Source organism: Aedes aegypti, chromosome 1 (genome assembly GCF_002204515.2).
Source record: "Aedes aegypti strain LVP_AGWG chromosome 1, AaegL5.0 Primary Assembly, whole genome shotgun sequence".
Lineage (NCBI taxonomy): Eukaryota > Metazoa > Arthropoda > Insecta > Diptera > Culicidae > Aedes > Aedes aegypti.
Window position 1 is genome coordinate 235,731,840 of NC_035107.1, and position 22,199 is coordinate 235,754,038.

The 22,199-nt window shown below is 37.1% G+C and overlaps 1 protein-coding gene across 11 annotated transcripts in view; it reads right to left on the reverse strand.

The window, feature by feature from the left end:
- The window catches only part of LOC5564681 (afadin), a 331,635-nt gene that overhangs the window by 305,454 nt on the left and 3,982 nt on the right, over positions 1 to 22,199 (reverse strand). For 5 of the 11 annotated variants that reach the window (XM_021837294.1, XM_021837299.1, XM_021837298.1 and 2 more), the window contains exon 1: positions 11,176 to 12,243. The exons of 2 other annotated variants lie outside the window; for them this stretch is intronic. The gene's annotated coding sequence lies outside the window, so the exon portion shown is untranslated. Of the gene's footprint in view, positions 1 to 11,175; positions 12,249 to 22,199 lie in introns of those variants that run through there. 4 more of the 11 variants (XM_021837288.1, XM_021837292.1, XM_021837291.1 and 1 more) reach the window with 4 other exon arrangements.

A 22,199-nucleotide genomic window follows, 5' to 3' on the forward strand; every position in this document is an offset into this window, starting at 1 on the left:
GAAGAGGAAAAACATGTAGGGCTATCAGAGTATTAATTGAGAAATATCCTGATGGGCAATCATCAAACCAAATTCTGCCATTGGAATAACTTCGTGAATTATTCCATGACCGATGTTTGGCATTAAAGTCACCAATGACAAAAAAATTGACTTATTGCGAGTCAATTCCGCAAGTCAGGATAAAGCCAATTAACTTGCTGCCCAGAGCATTGAAAAGGCAAATAGGCAGCTATGAAAGTATACTTACCAAGCTGTGTTTCAACAGAAACACCTCAAGTTTCAAAAACTTTAGTTTCAAATGACGAAAACAGTTGATGTTTTATACTCCTATGAATGATGATTGCAACTCCCCCACATGTCCCATCAAGTCGATCATTACGATAAACAAAAAAGATTGGATCTTTTTTGAGTTTGGATCCAAGTTTCAATTAAGTTTCAGTAGTAACTGCTATATGTATGTTAGTAGCTGTAAGAAAATTAAACAGCTCGTCCTTTTCACCAAAGAACGAGCATTCCAATTTAAAATATTTAAATTATTATTTATTGAATCCATTAGAAAAAAAAAAGCAATCCAATAACATTTGATTAAGAGGAGTTCAAATTACCTGCTACGATATCGGCAAAGGATTTCCCTTGGGTAGACATTCGAAATTGAAAGATTCGAACGGCTACCCAACGGATTTAAATTAGTTTGTGAATGAGCATGATTATAATCTTCCTGATGGGTATGATTCTTAATCAAGCGATCGTTAACTGAAAAATGAGCATTGTTCGATACTCTACCAGGAAAATTCCGGAAACGACCGTTATAGTAACGGACACTACTGTTCATCTGTCTGGCACGAGCCTCGACGACTTGCCTACGCGAAGAGCACGCCCAAAAATTGGACTCATGATTACCCCCGCAATTCGAACATATAAACTTGGTGGTATCTTCCTTCACTGGACAGACGTCCTTAGTGTGAGAATAACCTCCGCAAATCATGCCTTTAGCATCCATGCGGCATTTTTTGTACCATGACCCCACTTTTGGCACTGAGAGGGGTTCTAGATATTTTCCTCCAGGTTTCAGGAAATGTTCCCATTTCACACGGACATCAAACATAAGTTTTGCTTTTTCTAAAGCTTTAATATTATTTAGATCTTTTTTGTTAAAATGAACTAAATAATATTCTTGAGAAAGCCCTTTCCGAACAATGGCAGATTGGGTTCTCTTTTTCATAATGATTACTTGGACTAGGGAAAATCCAAGTAAATCATTTATTCCATTTTTGATCTCTTCAGGTGACTTATAGTCACCCGAGAGACCTTTCCAGACGACTTTGAACACACGTTCAGTTTTGTCGTCATAAGTAAAAAAATTGTGCTTCTTATCTTCAAAATGTTTAAGAAGAAGTTTGCGAATTTTCAGAGTTTCCGGCAAAACGTGGCAGTCTCCTTTCTTTGCGATTTGGAAGGAAACCTTGTTTTCTCTAATGGAGTTCAAGATCTCCTGCCTAAACCCTCCAAATTGGGAACAACCGAGCACGATAGGCAGCACTCCTTGTTCCTTCACTTGAATCAAAGAGCCTGGGCTAGAGGCTGCTTCGATTTGGTGTTCGGAAAATTGTTCTGAAGCATCGAACTGAATGCTCATTTCAATGCAATTATTAACATAAAGCATTTCAACCTTGCAAGAAAGCGGATATTAGGAAGTAGGAATAGTTCCCTAGTCGAATGATCGTGACTCACGGTATTATGCAAAATTTACGCGAATGTTAAAACTGATTCATCCGTTGAACACGTATCCATGTGTGCAATGTTCCTACTTCAGATCGGAAACCCATCGACACAAGTTTCTCACTGTAAAACTGTCCCTCATTTAATTAACCACTGAACAGTTCAATCCTTGCCATTGCCCTTCGCAAACATCATTAGACCTTCCGCGGTAATAAACGCCTCAACGCTTTCGCTCGCCGATTCCCACGATACGACGACGAAACATTACGCGCCAATTGTCCGAGCTATGCGTGAAGTCGCCACCGTCGCGGATCATTCGCACACACAGACACACTTTAGAGCACCACACAAACTCGCTCCACTATCCAATCAATTTAAATCGCTTCCGGTGGTGGTGAACTGAATCTCATCAAAACGACAACACTCCTGAGCGCTTCTGATGTGACGATGATAGAGCAGAGATTTTCTCGCACTTTCCCTTTCGTCAAATCAGCAAAAATGACCGCTTCTTCGAACGGCGGTGATGACGAAGGGTGGACATTAGGGTGTTACATAATGATCAAACAGAAACAAAAAAAAATACTTTGTTTAAGCTCCTCAAATTGTGCATTTGGAATAACAGGGGTAATGACCAGGGGTTGAATTCTGAGAAAATTGAGAGCATCTCTCACTTATCGCTCTTTTTAACAATCATGATCCGCAACACATCATGAGAGTTTGTTTATTGTCTACTGCTAAAGCTCTGATTATATCGAGGGGATAACAGTGCATGATAAAAACCCATCTAAGCAAGCTCTAAACAAACGAGAAAAATAGGTTTTATCATCGCTCTCTTTTTGGGGCTCTCCTTCGCTGCTGCTGTTTATCAAGCTTGTTACAACTTGCGAAACATTGCCGATCATGTACCGATACAAAACGAATTCTGCAAAGCCTGTTTTTGATCATTTTGGTCCACCCTACTGTGCATTCCGAATGGCATCAGATACGAATAGCATCGCGGAATGACACAAACGGAACCCGAACTATGCACAATCAAACGTCACGGCCGTCCACAAGTGCAAGTGTTTGTACTGTGGTGGATGGCCCGATGTTGTTGATTGCCTTCCCTCGTCGGAGGAAATGCTCATTAGCATCCTTCTCCGGTAAGCAGGGAGAGCCGAGGTGGTCAGTGTCTTTGACTTCGGTTAGTTTGCGGTATCATTGTTTAACCGGTTTGTGTGGTTTCGGGTGGCGTGGCGGTTGTTGATGCGAAATGACGACTTTCTGTCCCACGAACCTTTTTCGCGGAATAGACACGCTACACGGATGGAATCCGGACCACCGTCATTGTCATTCTGGAGGAAGCGTTCATAGCTTGTTATGACATGTTAGTTTGAGTGGGGAAGGAAATACCGGCCTTTACTGGAAGTAAATTCTTGAAATTTTCGGGCTATAGATCTAATGGCCGTTCTATATTTTTTCTTGATACTTCGCAATATTACTCCCGATTTTAGCATACTTTTTTACCCGATTTTGTTAACCTAAACATTATATTATTTTAATCAGATCGAACAAGTTTATATTGGAAATATTGAGTACATACGTGATGTACAAGGTCAGCTATGACCTTGGCCACGTCTATACGATCATTCAAAAACCGAGATATCCTTTGTATCGTATTCAAACGAGTTTGATTTTCCTCCAATTACCGTTGGGCGGAGCTAGATGTTTGACGAACTGATCGTACTGTTTGCAGGGATGTTGCAAGAACATCGACGTCAGCATGTCAAATGGAAGCTTCGACTTCCCATGAACTGCCTATACAGATGGGTAACAAGTCAAAATGCGTGAATTTACGCAACGTCGTCGCCATGGGTGTCTAGAAAATTTACGCCCTTGAGTTGATTTTTAACCTATTTCTTTAACAAATCCACCAGCAGTTTTACCCGTGATTCTATCAAAAGTTCAATTAGAAATTCCTAGTACCAGGAATTCCTACAAGGAATCTATCAGGAATTTTACCATGTACCATAATTTCTTCATGGATTGCATCGGTAATTCCTACATAATTCCACGAGGTGTTCCTCCAGAAAAGCAATCAAGATTTTGTCCAGTGATTTAACAAGGAGTTACACTAAGAATTCCTTTAGGAATTCCTTCTGAAAGTTCATCTGAAATTCCTCATATTCAACCTGGAGTTCTTCAAGGGGTTCCATCTGGAATACTTCAAAGGATTCTTTAAAAAGTTCTCCTAGCTCTAACTTCAAAAGTTTCCATCCTCACACCAGGAATTCTTTCAGAGATTCCATCAAGAACTCCATCAAAAGCTTCTGTTGCGATTCCATCAGAAGTTACCCTGAGTTTTTCAGCAGGAGTTCTTGTTGGAATTTCATCTGAGTAGTGTTTGATCCTTTGCTCGTGTCACTTGCTCCTGCGGGGGCGGGTGATGTGAGCAGGATCAATCGTGTTGCGCGTCGCTTGCGTTGCATGATATATTAGTGGCGCGGATCGCAAAGCAGGTTAGTAGTGTTTGATCCTTTGCTCGTGTCCAGTGAATCAAATTATCATCAAAATGGACGAAAAACAAACAACAAAGCAAGCTAGCTCACAACCGTTTGTCGCAACTGTTGCGGATAAGGACACAATCAAAAACAAAATTGTCATGACAATCACAGAGCGCAACATTGTTACAACCTTTTCAACTCGCGATGAATCAGTTATTTTAAACACAGAACCAAATTTATTTTATGGATGCTGTTTGATAATGTGTCAATGTTTACCAACACGGAGAAAGTTCTCGAAAATTGCAATGCGAAGCCCAGAAAATCGCTGCGCACGTGGTGATCGATCTTTGTCATATTCTGCTCAAGTGATGATAAACTCATGTTGCGGAATAAGATTGTTACAACAAGAATAGGAGGTGACAATGTCTTTGTTGCTGCGTGCTGGGTGACAATTGATTCACTGCTCGCGTCAAATTATTTATCATGGTCTAATCCAGTGTTTCCCAATCTTTTCTGACTCTCGCCCCCTTGAGGCCATATTTTTTTGAATCGCCCCCCTGATAAGTTTAAACATTATTATAAATATTATTATTTGGAAAATTGGTCAAATTTGAAGGGTATAGTAGTAAATCATAATGCTTCAATTAAAATACCCAAAGAAATATTTTCTACTTGTACATCCATGAAAGAGTCACGCAATATCTCTCATATGCATCATTTTTTTTTGTTTCATCAGATCAATTATTCTGGCTACTGTGCGATCATCGATAAAGTTTTGACTATTTTTTGGATTTTTTGTCTTATTTAAGTTTTTTCAATTGTTGTATTAAATTTATTGTTCTGGAAACAGTCCGATCTATATACAAAATATGAAAAAAATATAAGCAAACCCAGACTTTCAACTCTTAGTGTACTGAAATATAACGTTCAGTGCAATTAAGATTTTTAAAAGCTTCAATCCATGGCCTATTTTTAAGTAGGGTGATCTACGTATGTAGCATTTAGTGGTTTTATCATTGGAACTCGATTTTTGTCCACCAGAGTCACATAAGTTTATTTTTTAAATTATTTGTACTACAAGTACTGATTAGAATTCGTGTAACCTAGAAATCAAAATGAGTAGTGTAACACATGCGTGATAAATAAAAGAACTTACAAATAAATTTCAAATACAGTTGACTCTCCACATCTCGATGTTCCATATCTCGATATATCTCTCTCTCTTTGTTGCTGATTTTGTTGATCCCTTTATTCTGCATACAATTTCCATTTTTCATATCTCGATACCCTCCTTATCTCTATATCTCCGTACCTCGATGTGCTTTAGTTGATTTTTTATTCAAAACTAGTGGTCCCGGCAAACTTCGTCTTGCCATCAAGTGGGCTGTAGAAAAACGCCTTGAAACGTCCCATACAAAAAAATAGTTCCGTTCACTTTCGTTATTTCGAATTTCTCGGCGAATATTCTGAACTTTTCAAACACACAAACACGTCGGAACACTTCACGAACACTTTAGTGAAAGAATTGTCAAAATCTGGTGGCTCGTTCGCAAGCCATTTCGTGACATACAAACACCACTCCATTTTTATTTATATAGATGTTCTCTTCGTATGTCATTATACCCAATATTAAAAGGTTACTAGACCAAATTTTCGTGATTCAGAAAAAGTCAGGAACGTGAAATGATGTCTGCTTGTTTATTATTTTCTCTATTTTCCTGATAAAGAAGCGGTTTTCCAATAAGTATTATCGATCTCTCCCTATCTCGATGGCAGTTTCGATATCGAGATGTGGAGAGTCAACTGTATCGCCAAAAGTTCGCGTATATTTTCTTCCTTCAAAACACATTCATTTTCGACCAAATTAATCAGACCTCAACGACAATCGTCAAATTTGTCTATTATAATTTAATAACGAGCGCGTTTAAAGGTAAATACGAGGACAGATGATATAGTTAGGTGTCAAATAAAATCTTCCTCAGGTGTGAATGCTTTCATTAAAATATGAGTGTCTCTTACAAACTTAGAATCTATTTTTGTTTTTCAATTGTTCCCATACCATCACTTTCGCCCACTTTCCAGCATTTTCGCCCCCTAAATTCAGTTTTAGAAATTTTCACACACCCCCCCCCCCCCCCACCCCTGAGGCTGAGCGCCGACTTTGGGAATCACTGGTCTAATCGCTTATCAAAGTGAATCCTGTGACCCAACGATCCTCCACATTAACAAACATCCCTCCCAGTAACCTTTGTGGAGATGCAGAGGCAAACACGGTCTCCAAATAGCAAAGGTTTCTAGTCTAAAAATTCTCATGCCAGCTTATGGTTATGACAAAAATTACTGAGTTTACCAGGATATCATTCTGGCTCTATGGGATGACAAGTTGTTGGATTGAAAACTTCTTGATCATCACTATACTATGCCACTCATTAAATTGTTATCTTTGTGATTTGGCAACTCACACTCTTCAAGTAATGAGAATTACTATTCACGTCATGACTGAATGCCACACGATGTACATGATGAAACGACACAAAAACGTGTTCTTGAAGGTGTATTGAACAAAAAAATGAACAATTTAAAGGACACGGGAACGATAGCACAGTGATCGATATTTCCTGAATTAGAAACTGACGTATTTAAGATACAACACACATTTACGTCATTCGGCTCGCTTCTTTTATGTGCATCCAAAAGACGTAAAATCATATGATTTTTTGGCAGTATGTAGGTTCGTCTAAAAACAATTGTGTTGCATTACAGGCTTTAATGAAGTTGCACAAATCTGCATCTGGTGTGTAATTTAAAAATATTCTGAATACTTCTCTTGGGTTGATTTGTTCTTCTTTTTCGCAAATAATTTTACATATAAAGAAGCTTCATTATATTAAGCATCTTTGTGTGCAGTAAAATAAAAAAAATCAGTAGAAGGTGTAGAAATCAACTCAACGTGGATTTTTCAGGAAATGCCAAAATTACACACATGGTGTTGGTCCACAAAAGCCCAATTTGGTGTAACTATATTTATCAGAGTACGATGAAATTGTTAATTAAAATTAAAAACATTACGTGGCTTCAAAATACGAATAAACTTGTGTTTTGAAGCCATGAAGCTTGACCAGGAACATGCGATTCCGCCAGTTCGCCGAGCAAAATCTCTGGAGCCAACATCACTCATTTTCATGATCCCTGGTACAGTAGAAATTTAGTGGCTGATCGATGAAAACCACATTGGTATCAGAAAACACTAAGCGTCATGGTTTTGAAATTAAAAAATCAGGGCGTTTGATACCTGGGAGTGTAAGTTAAACAGATCATGTTACGAAAAAAAATAGATAAATAAAAATACACTAGCATCGGTCTGACAAAATCGGGGCATTACTGTATTTTTATCCTGTAGCCAACGATGCAAACACTACGATTGGAAAAATTAATTCCGACAGAAATCTTACAAGTATCCTGTAAAAGATCTACGGATGGATGCCAGAAAATGTTCTCAGAAGTTAATTCTAGATTTTCCTTGGATGCTGCCAGGTAAGTATTACGAGAGTTATGAGTAATTGGACTACAGTATCTTGGGATATTAATTTTGAATCTCGCCAGCATTAACCAAACACATATACTATGATTGTGTTACTTTTCCCTGAATGCCGTTTCTTACAACGTCAGTTTCCTGAATACCCCGTTTTCCCCGAAAAGTTTTTGGCACCTATAATTGGCATTATCTTAAACATTTAGAGATGGTGAAAGAACTGGCTATCTAATATATATCTTCTAAGTTTCATCATACTCAGCATTTTTGACAATACAGTCAACTCTCCCTTACTCGATAGTCCGCATCTCGAGAACAATGAAACACTTTGTTTTCATGACTACCTCAATGGTCCCTTGGATCGCATTTGCACTGGTTTTGTGTTCTATAACTCAATACTTCCCTAACTCGATGGTCCTTTCACTATCGAGTTATGGAGACTTCACTTTATGTGTTTAGTCGCGAACAATCAAATATCCCCTTACTTTGCTTAATCGTTCTTCCTAATTTATCTCACTATCACTCATGTCCATATCTACGAAGTACCAAGCTTTGAACTCCATTCTGGGAGTACAGTTAGATAACCTATAAAATAGTACAGGTTCAATTACATGATGGGACGATTCAAATCTTGCTGAAGTACTGGCTCATTCGTTTCCTTCAATCTTCCTAAAACATATTTTTACTTGATTTTGGCAGGTCAATTTTTAGAATTTATGAATACACACGTTAAGAAGTGCAAAATTATGAATTAAAAATATTTAAAGTTGCTTGCCTATCAGATATAATGCAAATATTAAAAAATCTGTAGTTTATGATGTTTGAATATTCGAAAAAAGCTTGAAATTAAATTGAAAAACCTGTTGGCAACTTGCCCGTGGGGATCGATGTATTAATTCCTGGGCCAACTTGATTGCTAAATATAGAACCATCAGTATAAACTACGATTGATCCTGGGCAAAGCTCTGGGACGTGTAGATCATTTAAATCATTTCAATAGGATCATTTTAAATTTTAGTCCCAATTCCTTACCAACTACTTGCTCCAGAATTGAATACCAGAACAGTTTACTGTCAAAATTCACTGCTGGCCATCTGACTGTTTTTTTTTTATAATTTCAGAAGAGCCCCTTTCAATTTAATTTCATTTATGAGCATTTCCCTCTTTTGTGTAAAGAGTGCGATCATGGTTTTGAGATTTATGTTCAGCCCTTCCATATCGCACCACGAGGAGACATAATTTATTTCGGATGAAAAATTACATCAGCAAAGTCAATCAAAGTTCATCAACAATTGGATATCACAATAGAGGTGATGGTACACACATTGCGGGTAGCCTTTCACAGCTCTAACAGTAATTGAAGAGCTTGCAAAGATTGATGATGTCTCACGTTTTATATGAAAAAATACAATCAGCTATCAGAAGGCCGGCTCCAGAGGCACATTCCCCGCCAATTAGGGGATTTGTGCCATTACCATATTTGAGCCTATTTCATCATAATCAAGAAAGGGAAATAGGGGTAGGGTCCCTTGAAGAGGTCAAATTGCATAAGCGAAATAAGAGCACGTAGCTTCATACCACAATGGGTTCAAACAGCGCCCTTAAAAGGCCACTTCAGAACGCATGAGCGTAAAGAGAACCTATAGCTTATTACCACAGCGGGTTAAGAATAACAGAATGTCCTGAAGATTCAGGCTTCTGAAATCAGTTTCACTTAATAAGAGTTTACCAAGTAATCGGAATCACATTTGCGCAAAAACTGGATAGTTACATATCAGGTGATAGGAAGTTCAATAATCGGAGTCACAACTCACACGCACACAAATGAGTCAGAACGCTGAATTTTTGGCATGTAATAGTTGAGTCGGCAGTGGCCTGTCAACGCTCTGACCAAGAGACTGCAATTCTGCTTTGACAGATTTGTTAAATACTTCGCCACCCTTGGAGATGGCTCAGTAATGTTCAATTTAGTTTGACGACACGACTCCAAACTATTCCAATGTTGTTTGCCGAGTTGCCGCCCAAAAATTTAATATGAAGCTTCACCAGGACTTCGAAATTGGAATAGCTGGCTCAGGGCCAATAAGGTCATGCGATGATCCATTGCGAGCAAGCTCATCAGCCAACTCATTTCCAGCGATGGAAGAATGGCCAAGTACCCATACAAGATTTACAGAGTTGAATACTGAATTTAGTTTCTCAATTTGAGTTCGACATGCGATAACAAGCTTCGACCTTGAGTTGGCCGAAGCAAGAGCTTTTACAGCAGCCTGACTATCAGAACAGAAGTATATGACTTTACCCATTACGCGCTGTTGAAGTGCTGATTGAACTACACATAATAAGAGCAAATATTACCGCCTGAAAAACGATGCAGTTTCTACCAAGTGAGTACAATTGATTCAGCCTTAGCTCACGAGAATATACACCAGCACCAGACGTCCACTCTTCTCGTGAAGGGAATTGTGTAGTAAATGTCATGTTAGGAAAGTGACAAGCAATTGTGAGATCACTTGGAGCAAGGACAATTTTGTCCCAATTCATCTGAAGTGGAAACAACGAAGCGGTTCGATTCACTGGAATTTGGAAATGCAATTGTGAATAGTGTGTTTTTTTATTTATTTATTTACAGCCTTCGAGTTTAAAAAAATTCGCACAGACTAATTTTTAAAATCTAATTCTTGATTTCAAAGCTAGTTTACTTATTCTAAATTCGTAATGTTGATTCACATCGTTAAAAGATTTACAGCAAACATAAAGTGGATTATTCTGACCGTCGTTCTATGCGTGGAGCGTCGAAAGAATTCCGTTCTGCGAGTAGTTCTTGCTGGGACATTAAAACGAAGTCGCGTCAACAGTTCAGGACAGATTTGTTGCAGATTCTAACGTCTATAAAAGGAAGGAAGGTATTATATTGAGTAATCTTCACCGTTTTTTTTTTCTATTGAATTTTTGGGTCATACAAAATATGAAAACTGTTTTGCAAGATAGAGAAGTCGGATTCTTAGAAAGGTTTAAGTAGCAAATTGAACGTTATCGGTCCAATAGAAATCAGGTTGCTGGAAGATAAAACAATTACCGTTGCTGATAAGGTAGCACATACTTCGATAAGTTTAATACGATTCATTTCCGATATGTTCAAATCTCGTTATTAATTGATTGATTTATTGATAAGAGGCAAGTATTACGTGACAATTTCGACGTGTTATCTAAATTTCGCAATTTCTTACGAAAGCCAAATCGGTTCCACTTGAATTATTCCTAAAAATCGATCACTGATAAGGGGCTCGATGTGTAGCAGGAATGCTATTGATTCAATCATGCTATATTCCTATAAGATGTGGATCAATGAATAAATAACGCGTATTTACAACACAGGCAACATTCAGTGAACCAGTTCCCCCCAAAGCCTTCAAAATAAAAGGAAATGTTGACACAAACCTGCACAACCGGTGACGACGAAGACGAAGCGCGACTACGACGACTTAAGGTAAATGTGGTCAATGCCGTGGAGAAAAAGAGCGACGAAGCGTGTGAGTAGAGTACAGCGAGTACAAAAACAGGAACAGCAACACCAATAACAGCAACGCACTGCGCGAAGTAGAAACACGACGAACAAAAAAATGCTAATTTATGCCATCACGTTTTGAAGAGCCTCACGCTGCTGCAGTAAAGGTATTTACCGTGCAGTGGCACAAAAACTGTAACGATAATCCAATTAATACATTCACACATGCGCGCCTCGCCGCATTCGGTATCTCTCTTTCACTCGCACAGAAAAAACGGTCGCCGAACACTATTTGGCCGTTGTTGTTGTCGCTTCTTCACGCGATCAAGGAGCCTTTGGCAGCACGCAGCACCTCTTTTTGCTTCAGCTGCTTTTCAACACAAGGGCCTTGAATTAGGAACACCAGAAGCGACTCGACAAGTTACACCTCAGACTCCCGTCACCTTTTCTTCTGCTGCCTAGATGCACAACAACGTGTTATCACTTTGAAGCCATCTGCTCCGGATATCCACTTTGAATGCACAACGTGTAATTTCTCTTTAAACGTGCGAGCTTTTCCACTTGGTGTTGGTACACTTGTAACTTCCTTCTTAATTCACCTCGCGAATTCAATATATGAGGTCATCACTAACTTGTTGTTTCACCGTGGAATATCAGATCAACTACGCCACTAAATCGATGAACTTATGACTCACTGAAACATCACTTCCTCCATTTAGCAAGCCATGCACATTCCTTCGCAGATTGAGTAGTTAACGAAATTCGCGTCACCCAGGTAACCACCAATAAAGCGTAGCAAGATGATGACCTTGCTGCAATCATAAACCCACGGGAGGTACCTGACCGACACCGTAATCTTGCGAAATTCCAGGTAACCGTTTAATCCACACACCTTGAGAATAGACCTTCTTCCCTTTTATTGCGAATAATAAACGGCGGACAACGAAATGACGCGACAGAAACGAACCACTTGGAAACGCAACACGACGAATACTACCAACCCAAGTCGCTCGGGAACCTGCCCAAACCTCGCTGCTTCATGACGACGGTGACGGGTTCGTCGTAGGCACACACTATGACCATGCACCAAGGCACCTCAACACGAAGACGACAGCTAGACAGACGACGATTGGGGTGACGACGATTCGAACACCCATACAGCGACATGTGGACCACCTCAGCAAGCTGAGTGTGTGTGAGTGGCGAGGTATCCAAGTAACGGTAGTGGTTGGATTCAATGTTGATGATCGTGATGACGGGCGGTTCTGTTGTTATTGCTGTTGTCCATGGATACGAACGAAGCCGACGAGGGACAGCGTGAATGACGATGATGATGGGTCGCAAAAAAGCAACACAACAGGGGGCGGTGGAATTGTGTGGACGGACAACAAACAAGGTGAATTCGAATTCTGAGAAAAATTCAAAATTCTCGCATAGTTTAGGATACTACTCTAAAATCAGAGTGTCAATTCAAAATCAATTTTCGAAGTCCCGGATTTTTCCCGGATGTCTAAAAATTAGCAGCTTATTACAAAAAGATCCTGCGACTCGAAATGTTTTTTTTTTATTCAAAATGGCCAAATTTGGAGAACTTGATCCAAGTTATTTACAAATTATTTAAGACTATATTTTTAAAATATGTGAATTCAAAACGCTTTGAATTGCGAAAGAAATTAAAAAAACAACATATGAACTATTTGTTGAAATATCTAAAAGACCGTCCATCCCCAAAAAATCATAGAAAGTTCAGAGAGATTTTGAAATTATGAACAAATTTATGCTCTGTGTATTCTTTCTAAAAATGCCTTCGAAATTTTTCATTAGACATAGTCTGGTTGGTTCCTGGAGAAATTCTCATTCTGATGTTTCTCTTGTTGAGTCTAGGGTGAGATCTTTTTAACAGATGAAAAAACACTTATGATTCTCCTATGAAATTAGCTGTTTTTTTTCTACATGAATCCAAGAGCGATCAATCAATGGGTTTGTCAAAAATCTCGTTAAGAACTTCTGTCCAATAATACCTAAAAGAGCTTGCTAGATATTTAACCATAAAAGATTTTGCAAGAAACTTGTTTGAATGGTTGGAAGAATTCGCTGTAAATCTGCTGAAATCCCGTCTGAGGCTTCATAAGAATTTTGTCATAGTCAAGGACTAGTCCAACTAGTAATCTAGACATGACTTTACCAAGAATTTTACTTAATCCAGAAATACACCAAATGGAATGAAGCTGTCTAGGATTACAGCAGATCTCCCAAGAAATTTGTCAAATATTCTTTTGGATCACCTTTTCCCCAACCTCTACAAATGTGGCGATAATTTTGAGAAAAATCAGCCAAGTATCATTTCTAAAATCTATTAATAATCTTACTAGCACTCTATCAACTGTTACTGGCAAGGAATGTCTCAGTGATTCCATTAGGATTCCTGAAAATATTATGCGAAGTACGAGACCTTGTGAACCGCGGGACAAATATGCGTCGAAGGGCAGTTAGTGCCCTTGAAATACGTTTTCACACGGTGTGTTTTGCAAACTCCCGGGTATTTCCCGCATTTTCAAAGTCGTTTGTAATTCCTGGGGTTTCCCGATTTTCTAGGATTTCTCGGTTGGATGGATACCCTGTCGAATCCAGTGGTAATCACGTTTCTAAGTATATCAATGATTCTACACGTTATTGATCAAAGCGCTTAAGGTATTCGATACGTGGAGTGAGATTTCCTTCTTCAAATATATTGTAGTATTTGATAATTGGGTCCTAAAATGTTTAATAAAAACTTGTTTTTATTGAATGACACGAAAGAGCATGTTACTGCAACCTTTTTTAGCAATTTTTCCCGCTCAAATAACGGCTTCATCATATTTAAACTTTAATTTAAAAAATGGTTCCATAAATGAACACCACAGGGCTTTTAGTTTTAACACTGGGGTTGTTCCTATCTGACATTTCGGAAGGAACACAGAAAACAAAATACACCCAAAATTTGAGTATAAGCCAAGGAGTGTGACAAAATCTAAAAAAATGTTTTTTGGAATTAAACAAAAGAAAAACATTAAAAAATTGAGTAAACTTGTGTTTTTGGCTTTAGCGTTTGGCACTGAAATTGGGACAGGCCTTTACAATTACTTGTTTTGAGGCTTTAAGACTAAGTAGCCCGTTATTCGTTTTGGCTGCAATGATGTTCGTAAACTTAAATAAAAAAAAATCAGCCCTTATACCTTGTAATTACTTCGTCTTAAGATACCTTATACAATACAATCATTTATCGATTACTTTTTCAAATCGACGTAAACGTAAGTAACTTTCATACAATTTTGATAAAATAAATTCAAAAGAATCACAACCTAGCTTTTAAAACTGTTTCAAAATGAATCCCCTTTTAAACAATTTTTCGTCGTGTATATCGCTTAAATTATGCATGCAATAATTTTGCGTTCACGACGTTTTTGTACCAGTGTAAAATCAACTCAAGTCGTGTTTCGCTTTGATTCGCGCTTACGTTGGTTTGCCTCAACATATAACGGAGCGTCGTAAGTAGTGGTTAGGTAATTCAAATCCCCGCTTTTTTCCCGGTATATTTTTTAATATTTTCCTGGTTTTTAATTGAGGGACCCCTCCCGTACAAATAGTATGGAATGAAAAATTGCTGAAAATACTTAAAACTCAAAACTATGATTCGGTTACTTACATCCCTTTGTGCTAACCTTCTAGATTAAGCCAATAGGATGGTTTCTACTCTTGGAACATTTGATTCACTTCAACAACTAGTAATCCCGGCAAACGTTGTATTGCCCAGTAGGCCGTAGAGGCTTTGAAAAAAATCCCGAAGTTCATGTCAAATTTTCATTTCCCGTTTTCTCAATTTTCTTGGACAATTTTCAAAAATATTATTCCACTCAAACACGTCGGAGCACTTTAGGAAAATAAAAGTGAAAGAATTGTTCAATTGTTCGATAGTCCCGTTCTCAAGCCAACTCGTGACATACAAACACCATTCCATTTTCATTTATTTAGATATGTCCTTTTTGTGCATCCTAATACCCTATTTGAAGTATTTCAATTTATAGTCTTTCGATTTTTTTCTTGAAAAATATGAAGAGTTCATTAAAGCAAATAAGTTTAAGGTGAAAACCCAAGCAATCAAATGGTACTTTAATTCGCCCTGCGTGCTAATATAGAGCTATTATACAGCTGACATACCCTATATTAGCCGTATAATAACCCTATAAGCCCAAAAAGGCAAATTAGCGAGCTAGTGGTCATTCTTGAATGAAACAAAGCCGCACTAAACTAAACTAACTAAAGAAATTTTGAATCTAATATGTTTGAGTGCTTAAATCTTCTGCAAGAAGTTTTGAAACTCTGATTCAAAACTTTGAGTCAAATAAGCTCAGCATTTTTTTTTTTGCTAAGGGATTATCTGCATTCGTCGTTTCTTTTCTTTTGGTGATATGAATGAAAGATGAACTCCGGATATACCCTATCAGATTAAACTACTGCTGGCTGGATTTACCGTTAAAAATAACTTGCGACTTCTACAGAACATCCTTTTTTTGCAACATGTGTTGTCTGGATGAAGATTACTTATTTTTGTGTGTTGATGATAGCAAACCCATGAATTATGTGATCCACGTAGAAAAATCACTATCTATTGTTTGTTTTATTAAACTGTGAGTATGTCGAAAGGTCTGATCTTTGCAAACAATCAGAAAACTACAAATATTTATTCACCTATATCATGATAATGCAACAGAAAACTGTCCAGAAGCACTTATACTGATAATTTATAGATTATTTAACAAATACAGGGTGTTGGGTTCCTACTCGTTCTATAATAAATAAATTTTCGCTTTTCGCACTTATTGATAGCTTTGAATTTATCCTACTCTCAGTTTCAACTGTTTTTGCAAACAGCTAATAGTGCATGCTTATTTCAAGTTTCAAAAGCCAAAGTAATTGTCAAGAAATTCCAATTAAATCTTCAATGACACACTTCCCGAATACGCTTGTCGTGACACACCAGTTTGTTGCAGGCTCACTTGAAAGAACAATAAAAAGCGAACCAACGCTCGAACTCGCTACGATACTTAATCAATAATAATCAGTTTCTAGAAGACATCTAGAAGAAATCTTGGTAGTATCAAAAATAACTGGAAAAAGGAAAAATCAGTAGAGAAATCTACAAAAGTGATTTTATCATAATTTTGTATCAAAAAGATGTTTTGAAAGAATTCATGGAAAAAATATTGAAGTGCAAAACCAAAAATAGAAATAAAACCCTTGAAAATTTGTGTGCTGAAAAAGCATAAATAAATTGAAGTTTTCTCTGGAAAACACTAAGGATAAAGCATAGTAATCTAAAATAAATCCATGTCAAAGTTTTGAATAGTTTTTGAAAGAATTTTGGAAAAATCCACGAGAGAAAGAGAAAATCTTTGATTTTGAGGTGGTGAAAATCACTGCTGAATCTTCTTCAGAATTGCTGAATTAATCTGTGTAAAGAAACAAAAGAAAAACTCTAGTAAAACATGCTGGAATTTTCCTTCATTCTACTTTTGAGAATTTATAAAATATTTTTCCATAATGCAGAATGAAACAAAATTCAATACAAAAGTTGTAGTCGATAGCTCTCAGATTTTTTAGAAACAAATCGTGTAATTTTTAGAAAGAGCTGTTTTGAAAATTCAGACAAAAGTTTTGAATGCGTTTTACTGAATTTAAATCCTCTATTAAGGGAATTGCCAACGAAAATTTCAAATCTTTGAAGGAATTCATTAAAAAAATGATCTCTGATAAAATGACGTGAAAACACTGTACAACTCAAAGATCTGATTAATCTTATGCAAGAGTCAGAAAAACAAATATTTTCCAGAGGTTAATTAAAAAAATTAACATGTCTAAAAGTAATCTTAAACAGTATTACTGTAGTAAATTCCTTAACAAGTCTCTCGAAAAATAACTGGCAAATTTCTAGTAGTATAATCTTACAGGATTATCAGAAAATAATTTCTAGAAGTTCAATGAAAAATAACTGAATGATTTTTCGAAACTGATTCTCAAACAAATTCCAGTATTTTTTAATCTTTCTTCCATGGACCCTTGAAGAAATTTTTGATGAATCTTCTAATAACTTATGGAATTATTTTAGTGTTTTTCAAATATATTTGTAAAAACTTTTGGAAGAAACCAAAAACAGATATTCCTTGAGGAATTCTCAGGCGAGAACTTGAAAGATTCCTGTGATTATTATTTACATAACTCTAGAAGAGTTTCTATTAGAATGTTGGAGGTACCCTTTGATTGGTTTTTTGAAAAAAAAAAAATATTCAGGGAGATACATAGAAAAATCCAGTACGACATTATTCGCGAATTCTATAGAAGGATGTTAAGATGTTTATAAATTTTGCTTGTTGAAAGAATCTGGATAAACTTTTGCATAAATAATTATAAAATTTGTTTCTGATAAAATTACTGAAGCTCTTTTGAATAAATCTCAGAAAAAACTGATGTTCTTCAATTTTTAAGTGAAAATTCTTGAAAGAATTAATAGAATCGCTGGAAAATTTCTTACTTACTTACTTTGATATTTTCTGCTGAAATTCCCTGAAGGATCTCCACAGGCAATCAAGTTGGAATTTGACGATAACCCTCAGACTTCATGAAAGAACCTTTGAAAAAAAAAAAACTCTGGTAGAATTCCAGATTATGTTCGATATCCTAGATAAAAACCTAAAGAAGTTTTTGAAGGTATTTTCGAAATAATTATGTTGATTTTCTTGATGTAATCACTAGAGCAATTTCCACGCAAATATATTAACAAAATTTCAGGAGAAAATGTATAAGCACTTTCGAACGAATTTCACTATAAATTTTGAGACGGTTACCATGAACATTTTCTTGGAGAAAAGCTAAAAAAATCCACGCAAGAATTCGTTTTACATTTCCTCGGTGTATACATGCAAGAATTGTTGGTGAAATATGTGAACGTATTCCTGAATTAGCTGCTCGAATCGCTGGCTAAAACACAAAATATCGAGACTTTTATGACAGGCATACTTTACACCAGCCGTATACTTAAGTTTGACGAAAAATGCACGCTAAATTTTCATCAAAATTTGCCCAAAACCTGGATAATTGTAATATACTCAAAAATAGCAGTTTTTCGCAAAACTAAGTAGAAATGTAAATTTTTGGTGACAGATTTCGCACGATCAGACAAATCTAACTAAATTTAAAGATAATATTTGGATTTAGGCAATTTGCCAATTTTTCCGTGATTTTATACATGGGGCGAACTTTTGCCCCGCTGATTCGAACTTTTGAACCACTATGGGCCAAAAAATGTTTTCAAGCATTTTGCGTTGCGTTGCGTTGCGTTGCGTTGCGTGGTAACGGAGTATTTCGTAGATTGCATACTGAAAACTGTCATGTTATAAACTTTACAACACTTATTCCAGTTGCTCATGGAAAACTATTTTGGATCAAATAGTTATCCAATCGGAAGTCAGAGATGCAAAGACATGATAATTTCCATTGCCGGCCACGCCCATCTTCTCCGTTACGAGGGTAGGAAAGGAAAATGATGATATGACACCTACTTGAAGAGAGGCCAGCGACTCACCGACGCCCTCATAGATGTCAAGGAGTTGGATGGTGGGAAGGGTAATGGTCTAGGATTCACTATAAGCGAGTGATGCGACCGGATTGAAATTTAGTGTATGTGTAGTTTAGTATACTTTTTGTAATTGAGTGTAAGTGTGAATGTAATGTTTTCATCATCGTTGGGAGTGACGTTGCTAAGAAAGTTAAAGTCACTCCATGCGTGTTCGTCTTCCAGGGATGAGACACAGGTATTTCCACCTTGTGCCCTAGCTAAGAAGCTTTGGTTTGAGCGCCATTATTCGCTCTCTGAAACGAGAAGATGAAATGACCCAACCCCATGCTACAGAAATAGCCCAAAATTAATAATAGCGGTTAAATCGGAACAAACTCACCAAATCCGTCCATTTATCGGAACGCCGAATAAAAATACGTTTTCGTCAAAAACTTCAATATTAATCTGTTGCGAATTTGAATCGACATCCTTTGAATGGTTTCTAATCTGAATTTGGTTTGAATTATTTTTTCGTAACACAATAATCATCATCGAAGGCGGCTTTCATACTTAACATGGGTTTTCAACATTTACTATCAGAAAGCATAAAATTAAAAATGATGAAAATCTCACAACCGTATGCTTTTTTATCTTATTTTGTCAAAGTCACACTTATTCCAAACGAAAAAAAAAAACTATCTGGGTGGCGTAACACTAACGGAACCATGCAAAAATCTAGCACGCCACAAGCCATCTTTAAAATCTTCACAAATAAAAAATAACACTTAAATCACTGTACCATCAGCCAGCTTTATTGCAGCTGTTTAGTATTGTACAAAGCACTACTACTCGGATTACGTTGCACCTGCTAATATCGGCGGATTTGGGAATAACGAGAGCACTAAACATTTTGAAGGTGGCATAGCGCCATCAGCCGAATCTATTTTTCACCGTCCGAAACGTGGAACCGAAGTAAACGTGACAGAAAATTCAAAACACAGCCGCCCGCGCGCACGGCTTGCTGCGATCGTCCCAAAAAATGTTTTCAAGCATTTATGCAAAAACTAATACACCTCAAAGCAACCTTATGATAGGCTTAGAAACGCCCTTACATAAAATATTGAAAAAGATTTTATCTTCAATTGGTTCCATGCAACGAAAGTTTGACCAAAAATTACAATATTCACGTCGAAAAACAACAAATAGCCGTAACTTTTCCAAATCTCAGTCAATTTTTATGATATTTGGATTGAAAGTCTCTTACTTGAATAGCATTCAAACTACCATGACATTTATAAGATTTGTTTTGAATTGAGCTAGAAATCTTAAAAAGAAACTCTTACCCCACTCGAACTTTTGCCCCACTTTACTCTACTCATCAAACTATACATCTCTAGGAGTAAATAACACTTGCACATCTCAAATATAAATAGATGCTTACAAAAATGGGTTTAACTGAGCTTTAAAATGATAACAATGACCATGATAGCAATCTTCTTCCATATCTTGCGATAATGGATTCTTTGTCAAATTTCATAACACCGGAAATTGTAATTTATAACCAACCAATTAACTCACACTCTCGTAACGCTTTTTGTATGAATTTCCCACTATTTTTTATGAGCTGTTACATCTTAAGGACACACACCCTCCCCCATCAACGTAATGGAATTTGTAAATGGACCCGAACCCAAGTTTTGAATGACACACACGCAAGTTTTTTATGCCAAACGTCCAATATGCCTAACGTATTTTATGCCGAACATCCATTATGCCTAATGTCTTTATGCCTAACGTCCATTATGCCTAACATACTTATGCCTAACGTCCTTATGCCTAACGTCTTTATGTCTAATGGGGTATACTCATTCAAACCATATGTGTTATAACAAAAATTCAAAACAAAATTTATGCTTTATTATTCGAGAGGTTTCTGACGAACTCTTAGAAGAATTTAGTTTGGAATTGAAGAGATGTTTCTGGCTTACATTTTGAAGGAGATTCGGTAAGATTATGCGGTTTCCCCATTTTTTCTCAATTTTTCGTAGACTTTCCTAAACTTTTACTTCATACGAACCCGTCGAAGTCCTGGACAGATAGATTTATGCGAATCTGTTCACCCGCTCTCAAACATTCATTTTTAAGGAGTCATCAATCATTGCACTCAACATGCAATTAAACTAAAAAGAGTGAATATTCAGAACAACACCGTAAAATTGTTCTCATAAATGTTGCAAATGCATTAAATTGGCTATGAAATACTATTCCTGGAGTAAAAACATTCGACGATGTATAAATTTACAGAAACCGAGCCATTTCCAGATTGTGTCCGGTGTTGGGACCCACCTTTTATGATTGGCCAATTAAGTACTAGAATACATGCTCAAAATGTAATGTCAAATTTTATATTATTATTTTCAAATTTATGTTTGTACGCTACTAACATGAAAATGTTCATCATAAATGGGTAACAGGATCACATAAAACCAATATTTTTCGATTTATTATTTCAGTGGCTTCAGTGTCCGGTACTGCGAGATCTCCCCCTATAGGAAATGCTTGTAGAAAACTGATCTTAGAATCAGGCTCTGTTCCAATTGTGAGGTAACGTCAGAAAGCAGAAGAAATTTTATTTTTTGAAGGATAAAGGTTAACTGGATAACTTTCTCACGAAACATTACTAAAGGTTCTATGTACAAATGAGAGATTCTCTCCTCTCTCGTTCTCTTTCGATACAGTGGAATACTAAAGCTTTTGGGAAGTTTTTCACTACAGATCGAAAGACAGTTTCCATGACTAGCATTTCATACAAAAAACGCAACAGAAGAGGTTAATGTGACTCAGTTATTGATCAAAGAGAAAGTAAACAAAGAGAGCCTCTCATTTGTACATAGGTCCTTTAGTAATGTTTCAACAAATTTTGTTGATTGTACGACGAATTCCTTTCCCCAACTGTTATTTCCCGTTCTATTGCATTTATTGCACCGACCGGCTGGCATCGTCTGGTGTAACAGTTAAATATCCCGGCCGTAACAAAACAAGTGGTAACAGCATATCACCAACACATTCTGTCCGAGCAATTTATTACTGCACATTCCATCGAACACCAATACTAGGTACCAACTGGACGGACGAACCCTCGCAACAATGAATGCTATGCTATTCTATGCTTTACGCCCATTAGTCCGTCATCATCGTCATCATCATGGGCATCATCGTTTCCACGGACGACGACTGCCAACCGTGCTGTTACTTGAGCTGTATGAAAGGCACGGCGCGTCGCGGCGTGTTACGGCAAAGGTTTATCACAAAAAAAGGGCATCACCATATCATATCTCGCGTAACTTTTCAAAAGGGCCCATCTAA